Raw genomic sequence first — 14473 nt, 5'->3', positions numbered from 1 at the left:
AGTCGTCTCCTGGAAGATAGCTGGTAGTTCACATTTGAAGATGCCATGGTTGAGTCGACTCCCGATTCCCTCGAGCTGTCTCTTACAAGATCGACAGAGAGCCTATTTGTAAGAACCTGAATTCAAGTCGACTCCAGACTTTCATGAGGCGTCTCTTGTTTCAGCTGAGCCAACTCTAAGACGGGTGAGTCAACTCCGATCCCAACGGATACTTTGTCAGGACGCGCAGTTTTGTCAGAACAGCTCTTTTCTCCTCTCTAACGGCTAGTTTTCGAGGAGATAAGTTATAAAAGGTGGTTCATAAGTATCAAAAGAAAAGGAGAGAAAATCCATTGAAAGCATTCAAGTCTATCAACCACCAAAGAAGAGTTAGAGTCATTCAAAGCGAAAAGAGGAGTCATTGCATCCCAATCGATTTCAGAGCACTCCTCACATTAAATGCTCATTGAAGTGATCCTCAACTATCAGCGCATTCAAGAAAGGATCCAGTAAAGGAGAATCAAAGTCTTCCATCGGCAAAATCTGTCTGAGGGCTTCTTTCTTTACATTTTGTTTATTTTGCTCTATCTGCTTATCTAGAACCTTGTAATCATTAAACCTTGTTTCTCTGTTATTTGTTACTTGATTCAATCAGGGAATTGAATTAAGGGGTTAAGATTTGTTGATGAGCCCGCAAAACCAACTGGATTATTTGTGAGTCCGGAAAAACAAATAGAGAGGTTTTAGTCGGTGAGCCAGGAAAAACCGACTAGATTCGTTATGATTCTGAGAAAAAAACAAGTTGGGTTGTGGTTTGTAAAACAACCGGGCTGTAATCTTGAGATTATAGTGAACTCCCAAGGAAAGCTTGGGGAGTGGACGTAGGAGCAAGGATTGGCTCCGAACCACTATAAAAACTTTGTGTTTATGCTGTGATCTATCTTGCCTTACTTCTTTACTGCTTTCTTATAGATTACTCAATTACATTTGGTTAAAATCAAGAAAGTTTTCATTAACCACATTAGATAAAATTTAAAGAATCCAATTTTAATTAGAACCCAATTCATCCCCCCCCCCTCTCTTGGGTTGTCTTCTGGGCAACAAGCCATCTAGATTTGAAAGGCAGGCTGATGGAATACAAACATTTACTAGTACAGTTGTTTCTCCCCCTATCGAGGGTTTAGTTCGGTATACAAACATATGTCACAATCAAACATATCGTTTGAAATATTCATATTGTCAAATTTGATTACATTTATATGATCAATTTACATTTACAATGTGCTTCGAAAAATATAAAAAAATATATAAAAAACTTCTAAATAAATAGTCTAAGAGCTATTAGGGGTCGATGGTATTACCATCATCATTATCTCTACGAGTAAAGAAAGTATCATGAACCTACAAAAATAGAAACTTTAGAAGTTAAGAGCACGAAAATCATTAAGCTCATGTAAATATACATGATAATCATGTAAAATATTCAAATAGAATAGTTATTTATCTGAAGAGGGACAAACCTAGGCAACATAGATGCAATCTGGTCAAGCTGAGCCCTCAAAGATTGTATCTCTATTTGATGGCTCTACCTTATCTCCTCCATCTCTGTCTAATAGCTCTACCTCATCTTCTCCATCGCTGCCTTCAGACTATAAACCTCTGTAGTGTTTCTACTTTGTCTGACATTTTGGGTATATTTGTTCACTGCAGACAATTGAGTGGGGGTAACTTCAACGCTATAACCCCTCAGTCGACCATAACGCTCCGAGCCCATCAATTTGGCGAACACCTGAGCTTTGACACGGCTGGTCTTGCCGGATGATGATGACTCCAACACGCTTTGAAATAAGGGATGTATCCCTGTCCTATATTTTTTTTAAAAAAGTCACATATTAATGTTTGATAAAATGAACTAATAAAAAATTATTGTACAATTCAAAGATGAATATATACAAATATATCTCTCAACTCCTCTCGGACAAAGCTGCCATCTCGGTGAGTGTGAGTCATCTGGTAGAACTCTACCTCACCAGGCTCCCTCTCATGCTCTTCCATCTACAATAAAAAGTACATTGGCAAGCTATAGGAATTAATATATGATAGAAGAGTTTCAAAAAAACTTATGAATTCATCTCCACGCCTCGCATAACTCTTAGAGCCTGATGTATGAGGAACTGCCTGAGATGCTCATGCAGCTCTATCAATGTCGGAATATGTCTGTCAAAAAAAGTAAACAATATAATATATTCAATGTATATATTTGCAGTTTATACTAATAATAAATATAATATACGGTATTGAATAAGCTCCCTCCACCAATGAGAGTATACATCAGTAGTGAGGACAACCTATCCTCTCAAAAAACCAGTAGTAAATAAGCTCCCTCCACCGATGAGGATATACATCAGGAGGACAAACACGAGCAACCTCCTCCTCTGTTATACCCTCGCCCTTATAGTCTGTTTTCAACTTCCTCTTATATTCTTTCTATTTGCGGTTGAGGAACTTTAGCACCCAGTCATGGCTTTCTCGAGGGAGCATAAACTTACTCTACACCAAAGTAAAGAATGTTATAACAATGTTAAATCAAAAATTATAATTATGATAGTAAGCAAATTAATATACAATATCAAATTTAATTTTTTATTTGTACAACTCTATAAAGCTCAACCTGGTGCGGACACCAGTGCTAGGTCAGCCATCACTCGAGTCTACGGTCAGTACAGGGTCTAGCCAGTTCAGCCAGTCCAACCAATTTAATTTTATTTTGGGTTGATTTTATGTTATTTTATTTTATGTCGATTGGACTTGTTTGCATATTGTCATTTTAGGGTTTTTATGGGATTGTTTTCTTTGTAGGGGTCTTTTACATTATTTTGCGACCCTATATATATGGATTTGTACATTGTTTAGGGTTATGCTATGATGAATGAAATTTGATTCTCCTTCTTTAAGCTTTGGCGTGTGAAACCCTAAGTGGAGCCAGGTGAGAAGCCTGGTTCTTCCTCCTCCTCCTTCCTCCTCTCTCCTTCTTCCTATTTCTCCTCTCTTCTTTTTCTCTCTTCCTTTCTTTCTCTGCTGTCCTGTATCAACTTTGGTATCAGAGTAGGCCAAGCTTGGCCCCTGTTGCCAAAGCCTCGGGTCCTCCCCCTCTCTCACATCTCTCGATCTCTTCTTCCCTCATCTGGCCCACACTACATACCTCCTTCATTAGGCCTTACGGAAAAAAAAAACAAAGCCCTTTCTTCTCTGCCACCTTTCCCTGTTCCCCTTTCCCTTCCTTTGACCGAGACCCTCAACGCCGCCTCGCCTCTGATTCGCCACCAGAGACCGCCGCGCCCCACGGAAACCCGCCGCCCCTGGTTCCAACTGTGCGACATATGGGCTGACGGAGGAAGCTCTCGGTCGTGTCCCCATTGCCGCCGACCGTGGCCGGATCCGGTCGAGGAACGTCGTCGCCCCTCATCTGCCGCCGCAACTCTTCCTCCGCAGCCGTTGCCGCGAAGTCCGGCCGCCACCTCAGGGCCGGTAAACATTCCCTCAAAACTCTAGGCGGAACCCGAACCCAGTCGGGTTGGAAAAAAAAAGAAAAAGAAAAGCGACGCACGTGACTTGCACGTGACGGAGCCTTAATGGGTTACCGGAGCGGGTTATGCCCGATAACCCAAATCCTAAGAAATCTGAATTCAAAAAAAAAAAAAAAATCCCTTACCTGTTCATCTCTGATCGCCCTAGCACCGTCGCCACTGCCGCCCGTGCCGCTCCACCTCCACCCGCGCTGCATCGCTGTTGCCGCTTTCCGACTCCCCTCTCCCACCGCCGTCGAGCCCCACCACCTCTCTTAAGCCGCCCTTCCACCGCACTTCGCCCCCACTCGTCGCCGCTTCCGTGCCATCGCCAACGCCGCCTAGCTCGCCGAGTCCCCTCATCCTCGGTGTCGAGCGCAAAGGCAGGTCGCAGCCGCCGGACTCCACCGCCGCCCCTCCTTCTTTCGTCGCCTCCGTCTCCTCTCCATTACCACCGCCCGCCTCTTTCCCTTCCGTCGCGCTCCACCCTTCGCCTCTGCCTGTGTCCTCTTCCTGATCTCCACCCGTGCTGCCCCACTGCCGCCCGCCGCCCGAACCCCATTGCCGCCTAGTCGCATCCACCTCATCCATCACCACCGTCGCCGCCCGCCCGAACCCACTGCCCCTCACCCCCAATCGCCTCCACTTCCTCTTTCTCCCCTTTTCACACCACAACTCACCCTCCCTTCTCACAGACTGATCCTTTCATCAGGCCCGCCTTTTTCCCCACTCCATCCTGTCCGTTTCACAGGCTCTAGTCCACGTGCCTCACCCCTACACAAGCCCGATCCACCACCTCTCCATCCCTTCTTCACCTCAAAGGCCCAACAGGCCCTTTTTTCTATAAGCCCACCCCCTCCCCTCCCCTCCCCTCCATCAAGTCCACCAGGCCCTTTTGCAACGGCACACAACACCTCCTCCTCCTCTTTTGCTTATAGGCCAATCAGACCACACCAGTTGCTGTGATTAGATCCGACTTGACTGGGCCTGCCAAATTGCAATGATCGATCCCAAGTTAAGGATCCTTGCTGAGTCTTATTGCTGCGACCGCGCCACTGATCGTCGCCCCAACCCAGGTCGGATTTCTTCCCCTCTATTTCTGAAAAATCTATTTATTGTCCAAATATAGCATCAATTAACTCTTAAGTGCTCTATTGATATTGCTTCTTGAAAACTTCAACACACCCACTCCAGACAACACCAAAATCCTAGTAGTAGCCTATCTTTGCTATTAATTGTAGGGTACCTAATCTTTGAAAGTTCTTCGAGGCTCTGTGCAGCCCTGCAACACACTGAATAACTAGTACTATTTGACTACAACTACTTGCCTTGATTTATTACGTAATTCTAAGTTGATTTCATGCATTAGGTCTGTCTAAGAATCACTACTATCTTAGCATTGTAGGGCCAAGCATAATTTAGCACCCTCGGTATATGCACCTTCGTAGTGTCGTCATGCATTCCAAGGATTATGGGATCCAAAGAAGGTAGTGCCTCCTATTTGGATAGCCCAGAGGTCAAGGATGAAACCCTAGACCATCTAGGGTCGGCCTGACAGGGTCAATTCAACACTTGCTCTTTTTCGGGCTGTCTTCAAACCTACCCTTGTCATAGAGGACAGGGTCCTTTTTCTAATGTCAATAGGGGTTATTGATACAACGTAGAACCTAGAGAGTCCCATGATCATGATAAGGATGTCCTGAAAAGCATTAGGGTTGAAGTACCCACCTTTGACGGTTGCCTTGACCCAAAGATTTTCTCAGACTGGCGATACGAAATGGACCACTTCTTTGAGTGCTACAACTTGTCTGATGAAAAGAAGGTCTGGTTTGCCAGAATGAAGCTCATTGGTCGAGCTAAGCTTTTCAGGCAAAATACTGAATAGCTTCTGGCTAGGAGATGTCAGCCTACCATAACTGATTGGATAAAATGAAGAAAAAATTTAAAGAAAAATACTTGCCCCTTAGCTACCAAGACGATCATCTTAACCGATGGAACAATTTACGACAAGGTACCCAATCAGCCACTGACTACATCGCACAATTTGATAAATACATGATGCGATGTAATATGATTGAGGATAAGAGAATGGTCCTAAGTCGGTTCCGTAGAGATCTTAATGATGAACTTAGGAAGAAACTTGTCGTCCGATAGGTGTCCACATTAGATCAGGCCTATACATTCATAATGAACTATGAGCAGGTCTCCAAGTCCATGTTTGTGAGACGTCCTAACATTCGAGGCGCGTCCATGAATCTAAATTCTTCAGAGCCGAAACCTTAAGGAAGTGCAGTCTCTTAGTGTTAGACCATTCAGAGTGTTGCACAAGGATGGCACTGATGCCTATGCCATTGACTTTCCATTTGATTTTGATAATAACCTTACTTTTAATATCAAAGATTTGGTTGCAATCCCAAATAACTTTTTTGCTGAACCCTCTCCTGAGCCAATTGCTTATCCTATTACTGATTCCATGCCATCTTCGTCTCCTTTTCTCTTCCATCGAACACGAAAAGAGTATATGGATTCTATTTTAGCCGAGTTTTTGCCAGTGATGGAGGCATCAAGCATTTTTTGGTTTGTTGACGAGGATGACCAAAGTCTAGCTATACTTGGATCTCGCGCGAGGAGCTACAGCAGATTGACCCGGACTTGTTGGAGTACTACCGGAGCTACACCGAGCCATTTTCGTCGAGGTCGACTTCTTTCCATCCAGAAAGAGTTGGTGTGGACACCAGTGCTAGATCAGCCATCACTCGAGTCTATGGTCGCTACAGGGTCCAACCAGCTCAGCCAATCCAGCCAATTTGATTTTATTTTGTGTTGATTTTATGTTATTTTATTTTATATTATTTTATTTTATGTCGATTGGGCTTGTTTGCATATTGTCATTTTAGGACTTTTATGGATCTGTTTTCTTTGTAGGAGTCTTTTTTCTTATTTTGTGACCCTATATATATGGGTTCATACATTGTTTAGGGTTATGCTATGATGAATGAAAATTGATTCTCCTTCTTTGAGCTCTGGCGTGTGAAACCCTAAGCAGAGCTAGGTGAGAAGCCTGGTTCTTCCTCCTCCTTCTCCCTTGAGAATCATAATGTTATTTTGATTTTTACAAAGCTATTAAGGCCATATAGAAGTGCAAATACTATTAACAAAAGTAATCAAGTAGAGAAACAATACACTTTCGATACGCTCAATACATACTTGATACATTCATCAAACATCATGGATACAAGATCAAAACAACTCTCAAGAGTAAAATTCGAGTTAAAGGTTAGAGTAGAGCAAGAGAGAAAGCTTAGAAATTGATTATAACAAAGTTTTAAGTTAAGAATACCTCAAAAGGCAATTCTGTAATTATTACTATCAAGAAAATAAAATCTTATTGTACCTTGCATTCTAATTTACTTGGAATATTATATTATTGTTTTAATGTACATAACTAACCTTCAAAGTGCAGAAAAATATAGTTAAAGTCGACCCCAATCAATTTGGAGTCGACCTCGATACATTTGGCACACCTTGAAATACAATGGCATGCCTTTGGAATACTTGGCACAGAGTAGGAGTCAACCCCAGAAGAGATGGAGTCGATCCCGGCACGTTTTGGAAACATTCTGGCACATGTTGGCACATATGGCACAGATGAACAGTAACTGGGGCCAACCCCAAGGAGGAGCCAACCCCAAAGTACCTTGAGCCGACCCCAAGTTATGAAAATCCAAGTAAACAAGTTTCTGGAAATCACTGGGAAGGTCGACCCCAAGTTTCCTTGAGCCGACCCTAAGTAGAGCCGACCTTAGGAAGACTTGAGCCGACCCCAAGAGAACATGAGTCGACCCCAAGATGAGTGCTCAAAAACCACATCTCTAGAATCCCTGAGAGGATCGACCCTACTGGATCTTGAGTCGATCCGACTGTAGCATGGGTCGACCCCAAGAAAGCATGAGTCAACCCCAGTGAAAATAGTCAGAAAAACAACGTTTTGTGGTTCCTGAGAGGGCCAACCCTACTGTAGCAGGGGTCGACCCTAGAGAAGTTTGAGTCGACCCCAAGACTGATGAACAGTAACTTGAGTTGACCCTAGTAAAGCTTAAGTCGATCCTGTTGGTCCACGTATGGCAGCCCAAGAGGGGGGTGAATTGGGCTTTAAAAAACTTTTCGAGTAAATACAGTGGAATGAAAGCTTTCTAAGATAATTAGCATACATAGAGATGCTGAAAACAGAGTAATGAAAGCAGTAAATAGAAAGCAGCAAGTAAAGAGACAATCCACACACAAACACAAAGATTTTATAGTAGTTCGGTACACACCAAGCACCTACATCCACTCCCCAAGATCTCTTGGGAATTCCACTATAATTAGTGGTTCGGTACACACCAAGCACCTACATCCACTCCCCAAGATCTCTTGGGAATTCCACTATAATCCTTCCTGATTATAGTGAGGTTGTTTTACAAGTTCACAACCAAACTTGTTATTTTTTTGGGATTATAACGAACCCAGTCGGTTTTCCAAGGATCACCAACCACAACCTTTACAATCTGGTTGTTTTATGAGTTCACAACCCAACTCGTTGTTTTCCGGGATCACAACGAACCCAGTCGATTTTCCAAGGATCACCAACCACAACCTTTACAATCTGGTTGTTTTACGAGTTTATAACATAACTCGTTGTTTTCCGGGATCACAACGAACCCAGTTGATTTTCAGATGAATCAACCGAAACTTTAACCCTTGCTGGATTAAACCCAATCCAACAACTTCCAATCAAGGCTTGGAAGTGCCTTTGCAAGATATAACAATAAGAATGATCACAACAGCAAGGAATCCAAACAAAGGATGTGCTGTGACAAAAATACAGCCTCAAAAATAAAAAGATAAAACTCTAATGAACAAGGCTGAAGTTGATAAAGATGAAGGTTGCTGATGAAGATGATGAAGCCTCAATGCAGAGCAGCAACTCCTCTTGATGTAGTTGACGAGAGATGACTGATTTCCTCACAAGGAAGAAGAACTTGAAGATTCAAAGTGAGGATGATTGCTGTGTATACTTCTCTCTTGTAAAAATGTTCTTCTTCTTGTATTATTGTATTCTTCCCTTCTTGTCTTGATTTTTGAGGTTCCCTCCAATATATGTCCCAGCTCAGAAAGGGAATTTGAAATCAAATTCTAGCTGTTCTGACATTTTTCTTTCTGTTAGAGGAAAAAGACAAAATCTGTTGCGAGAAAAAAAAACTAGCCGTTTTAGAGCTGCTAGCGAAGTAGGGGTCGCCTCATTCATTCAGGGGTCGACTCACGTGATGCAAGAGTCGACTCATGACAAACAGGGGCCGACTCATCACGTGAGTAAACTCATGACAAACAGGGGTCGACTCATGTAGCTCAAGAGTGGACTCTTCATGAACAAGAGTCGACTCATGAAGATGTCTCAGACTTGTTTTCTGACGGCAGAAAGGATTCAAAATTTCAGCACTGTTCATAAATTCAAACCTTCATTTACTGTAGCAAACTAGCCGTTAGCCTTTTGAATTGAATTACTGTAGCAACTCTGATGAGGAATACTGTTGAAGCTCGGTAGGCACATTGGCCAAACTTGAACTTAGTTCAAAAGGGATCCATGAGGGGATGATGAGCTAATACACTATTCAAGGGTTGACTCATGGAAATGAAGGGTCGACCCATTTTACTATAGCAATTGGGTCGCGACTTTGAACGATCAAAATTTCAGCTCATTAACTTAAGGATTGGCTCATGCACTTGAGAATTATTCTTCTAAGCTTCTCCATGCATTCAAACACAGTGAGCTCCCTACAAAAACAACTTTTTCTTGCAGCACAAATATTAGTAATTATGCTACAAAGTTTTGTGATCATCAAAACCAATTCTAGGGTCAACAGATCCCAGCACGGGTGACAGCCCAACAGCTAGTTCTGCAGAAGTACTTTTTGAGCATCCAACGGCTAGAAACGGCTAGTTTCTCCATTCAAACAGCAAGGAAGTGGCTAATAGAGGTTGGAAAGTATTTAAGAGGCACTATTCATCTGAGGAATATATCTTTTTGAAAAATAAAGAAGAAAATACAAGAGAAATCCTAGAAAAGAAAGCCTTATTCAATTGCTACACTAAGAGAGTCAAAAGGAAGTTGTTGAGCAATTTCAAGGAGTCATCAATAGCTCTACCAACTCTTGTGAAGTGAAGCAAGCTTGACAAAGAAGAGAATAGCTCCTCCAAAGCAATAAACATTCTCTAAACTCTTCTTTGTAGTTTATAATTGTTTTATTTGCTCTCTTAAGAGTTCTCTTTACTTACTTATCAATCTTGTTGTAAGGTTAGTTAGTAAGCCCGTAAAACCAATATTGTAGGTTATTAGTGAGCCCGCAAAACCAACGTAGGTTATTGGTGATCCCGAAAAACCAAATTGTAAAGGTTTTTAGATTGTGAGTCCGGAAAACAATCCAACTGTAATCCACGGGATTATAGTGAATTTCCAAGGGGATGCTTGGGAAGTGGACGTAGGTACTTAGGAGAGCACCGAACCACTATATTTTTTGTGTGTTTGTGTTGTATGCTTTTCAATTTCACTACTTGTATTTAATTGATATAAGCTAAATTATCCATGCACTTATCAACTTCATTAAGGGATTAAAAATTAAGAAAAACTAATTCACCCCCCTCTTGGCTTGTCACCTTGGGCAACAAGTGGTATTAGAGCAGGTGCTCTCATAATATTTGTTGATCTCACGATCAAGAGCAAAAGATCATGGCAACCCAAGTAGGAAGTTCTATGAGCAAGGGGCAATCCACAAATAGACCTCCTTTTTTTAATGGCACAAACTACACATACTGGAAAGCTAGGATGAGGATATTTATTCAAGCTCTAGATTATGATTTGTGGAATATCATAACTAGAGGACCACACACATCCACAATTAGCATAGATGGCACAATCATCCCTAAACTTGAAAAAGATTGGGATGACAGTGATAAGAGGCTAGCGCAACTAAATGCTAAAGCCATTAATATACTTTACTACTCTCTAGATGTAAATGAATTCAATAGAATATCTACATGTACCTCAGCCAAAGAAATTTGGGATAGGTTAGAAGTCACACATGAAGGGACTAATCAAGTTAAGGAGTCAAAAATATATATGTTAGTACATAGAGATGAACTATTCAAAATAGAATCCACTGAGTCCATAACTGAAATGTTCACTAGATTCACGGATATCATGAATGGACTAGGAATTTAGGAAAATCTTATACTAACTCTGAATTGGTGCGAAAAATTCTCATGTCTCTACCAAGAGTGTGGGAGGCCAAGGTAACCGCAATTCAAGAGGCAAAGGACCTCAACACGCTGCAATTAGAAGAGCTTATAGGATTACTCATGATCCATGAGTTGACCATGAAGCAAAATTCAGAGGAAGAGGTCAAGAAAAAGAAAACTATTGCCCTGAAGTCCACAACTCCAAAACAAGAAAGTGAATCAGAGGACTCTGATGAAGAGGAGGAATATGACGAAGAGGGAATGGCAATGCTCGCGAGGAAATTCAGAAAATTCATGAGAGGGAGGAAGAGTTTCATAAAAGGAAGCCCTTCTTCAAAGGCAGCTCAAGCAAAGAAAAGGTAAAAGATAAGAAGAAAGAAAAGGAAACGCCAATTTGCTATGAGTGCAACAAGCCCGGGCATTTCAAGATAGATTGCCTAAAATTGAAATGGATAGCAAGAAAACTCAAGAAGAAGATTCTCATGGCTGAATGGAGTGAGAGTGAGGAATCAAGTTCGGAAGAGAAGTATCAGCAAAATACGGCTCAAATCTGCTACATGGCAATGAAGAAGAGGTAGATTCTGAACTTGAGTGTGATTTTACAGTAGAGAAATTACATGATGCATTCTTAGATCTTATGGAAGAGCACAAGAAACTAATTAATAAGAACAAAGTTTTAAAAGATGAAAATCAATCCCATATGAAAGATAAGCTGAAACTATCTAATGACTATGAAATATTAAGTAAAAAGTTTACTAATGAAACAAAAAATCTAACTACTGAAAGTTATAAACTAAAAGAAGATGCAGAAAAATATAAATTCTTAGTGGATAAGTTTGCTCTTAGCTCAACTAAACTAAATATGATTCTTGGTAGTCTAAAAGTTGTATATGATAAAGTAGGCTTAGGATATAAGATAAATAGAAAACAAAAATACTTAAAGAATATATTTGTAAAAGCCAAAAATAAAAATTCAACTTGTTATTGCTGCAATAAAGTAGGACACAAAGCATACGGATGCAATTTCAGAAAATTTAGCTATAACAAATTGAGTAAGAAGAGCAAGCTAAGATACAAAAAAATTTGGGTGCCAAAAGAAACTTCAAACACTAACCCTAAAGGACCCAACATAGTTTGGATACCTAAAATGCATCCTTGATTTTGATTGCAGGTGTGTCTTACAGCCAACGACAAGAATAGACGTTGGTATCTAGATAGTGGCTGTTCAAGACACATGACAAGTGACATAGAGCAATTTGTCACCTTGGAATCTAAAGATGGTGGAGTGGTAACTTACAGAGATAATAGAAAAGGACACATCATTGGAAAGGGTAAAATCCATATCACTCTATCTATTTTCATAGAAAATGTCTTGTTAGTTAATGGTTTGAAACATAATTTACTTAGCATAAGTCAATTTTGTAATAAAGGTCTTAAAGTATCTTTTGAAGCTTCAGTACACATTATCACAAATCCTAAAGATAATAGCATTGTACTTATGGGGCACAGGCATGAAAATATTTATATGGTAGATTTTGATGACTTAGCTAAGAAAAATGAATTATGTTTAATCACTAATGAAGAAAAGAAAAATAAAACAAGTTGGCTATGACATCGTAGACTAGGACATGCTAGTATAGATTTAATATCAAAACTAGTCAGAAAAAATTTGATAAAAGATGTGCCCAAATTAATTTTTGAAAAAGATAAAATTTGTGGCCCATGTCAATTAGGAAAGCAAACAAGATCATCTTTCAAATTAAAGAATGTAGTGTCAACCACTAGGCCTTTTAAACTCATCCACATGGATCTATTTGGACCTACAAGAACTGCAAATCTAGAAGGAAAAAAGTACGGACTAGTAATTATGGATGACTTCTCAAGATACACATGGGTTTCATTTCTTGCACATAAGAATAAAGCATTTTCAGCATTTTTGAAATATTATAAAAATATTATAACTGAGGAGAATTTCACCTTAATTGCTATTCGAAGTGATCATGGAACCGAATTTGAAAATCAACACTTTGAAGAATTATGTAATGAAAACGGTATTTCACATCAATTTTCAGCACCTAGAACGTCTCAACAAAATAGGATTGTTGAAAAAAAAAGGACTTTGGCAGAAATGGCTCGCACTATGTTATATGAGTCAAATCTCCCAAAGTACTTTTGGGCTGAAGCTATAAGTACTACCTGCCATATTTTAAACCATGTCTTAATTTGTCCTATAACAAAGAAAACTCCTTATGAACTTTGGAAGAATAAGAAACCAACTGCTAAATATTTTAGAGTATTTGGATGTCGATATTTTATTCTAAACAATGGTAAGAAAGATTTAAGCAAATTTGATGCCAAGTCAGATGAGGGTATCTTCTTAGGATACTCTACTTCTAGTAGGTACAGAGTCTTCAATAAGAGAACTCTTGTTGTTGAAGAATCAATCAATGTTACTTTTGATGAGTCTGATGGTGAGTCCCCTAGGAGAGAAAGTGTTCTTAATGATGATGCAGGAATTATTGAGTTTGAAAAGCTGAATCTTGATGGCATGCCAAATCAAGAAAAGGAAGATGAAAAGGAAAAAGATGATGATCATAATCCACCACAATCTCAAGACTTGCCAAAGGAATGGAGGTATGCGCATGAACACCCTAAAGATCTAATTATTGGCGATCCGTCACAAGGGGTAAGAACTCGATCATCTCTAAGAAATTTGATTAATAATCTTGCTTTTGTTTCACAAATAGAACCTAAAACTTATGAAGAAGCTGAACATGACATAAATTGGATTAATGCCATGCAAAGCATAATTCAGTAATTGGAACAAAATGGGTCTTTAGAAATAAGTTAGATGAAAATGGAATAGTTACAAGAAATAAAGCTAGACTTGTAACTAAGGGATATAATCAAGAAGAAGGCATAAATTTTGAAGAAACATTTGCTTCCGTAGCTAGATTAGAAGCTATTAGACTGCTACTAGCATTTGCATGCTTTATGAATTTCAAACTATATCAAACGGATGTAAAAAGTGTCTTCCTAAATGGTTATATAGAAGAGAAAGTTTATGTAGAACAACCCTCCGGTTTTGAAAGTCATGAATTTTCTGATCATATGTTTAGACTACATAAGGCACTATATGGATTGAAACAAGTACTTAGGGCATGGTATGATCGACTAAGCAAATTTCTGTTAAACAATGATTTTAGTAGAGGTAATATAGATAAAATACTTTTTATTAAGAGAAAAGACAAAAATCTGCTAGTAATGCAAATATATGTAGATGACATCATATTTGGTGCTACTAATGAAAGTCTTTGTAAAGAATTTGCTGAATTAATGCAAGAAGAATTCGAGATGAGTATGATGGGAGAACTTAATTTCTTTCTCGGATTACAAATCAAGCAAACTAAGAAAGGAATTTTCATCCATCAAACTAAGTATACAAAGGAAATACTAAAGAAGTTCGGAAATGAAAATCACAAAAGAATATGCACTCCGATGAACCCTACTAGTAAGCTAGACAAAGATGAAAAAGGGAAGAGCATAGAAATAAAACTCTATAGAGGCTTAATTGGATCTTTGCTTTACCTTACTGCTAGTAGGCCGACATAGTGTTTAGTGTAGGAATATGTGCTAGATACCAGTCAGACCCT

At 39.8% G+C, this 14473-nt stretch overlaps 1 long non-coding RNA gene across 1 annotated transcript; it reads right to left on the bottom strand.

The window, feature by feature from the left end:
* Positions 1-1180: 1180 nt before the first annotated feature.
* On the bottom strand, positions 1181-4532 carry LOC120110572. Its single transcript, XR_005511689.1, has 4 exons — positions 3692-4532; positions 1933-2196; positions 1500-1844; positions 1181-1380 (listed from the first exon to the last, which is right to left on the bottom strand). It is a non-coding gene; the product is annotated as an uncharacterized LOC120110572 (long non-coding RNA).
* Between the last annotated feature and the right edge of the window lie 9941 nt (positions 4533-14473).

The sequence above is a fragment of the Phoenix dactylifera genome, chromosome 4, assembly GCF_009389715.1.
Source record: "Phoenix dactylifera cultivar Barhee BC4 chromosome 4, palm_55x_up_171113_PBpolish2nd_filt_p, whole genome shotgun sequence".
NCBI classification, from domain to species: Eukaryota; Viridiplantae; Streptophyta; class Magnoliopsida; order Arecales; family Arecaceae; genus Phoenix; species Phoenix dactylifera.
Note: the sequence above shows the minus strand (reverse complement) of the source record. Positions and strands in the feature narration are given on the sequence as shown.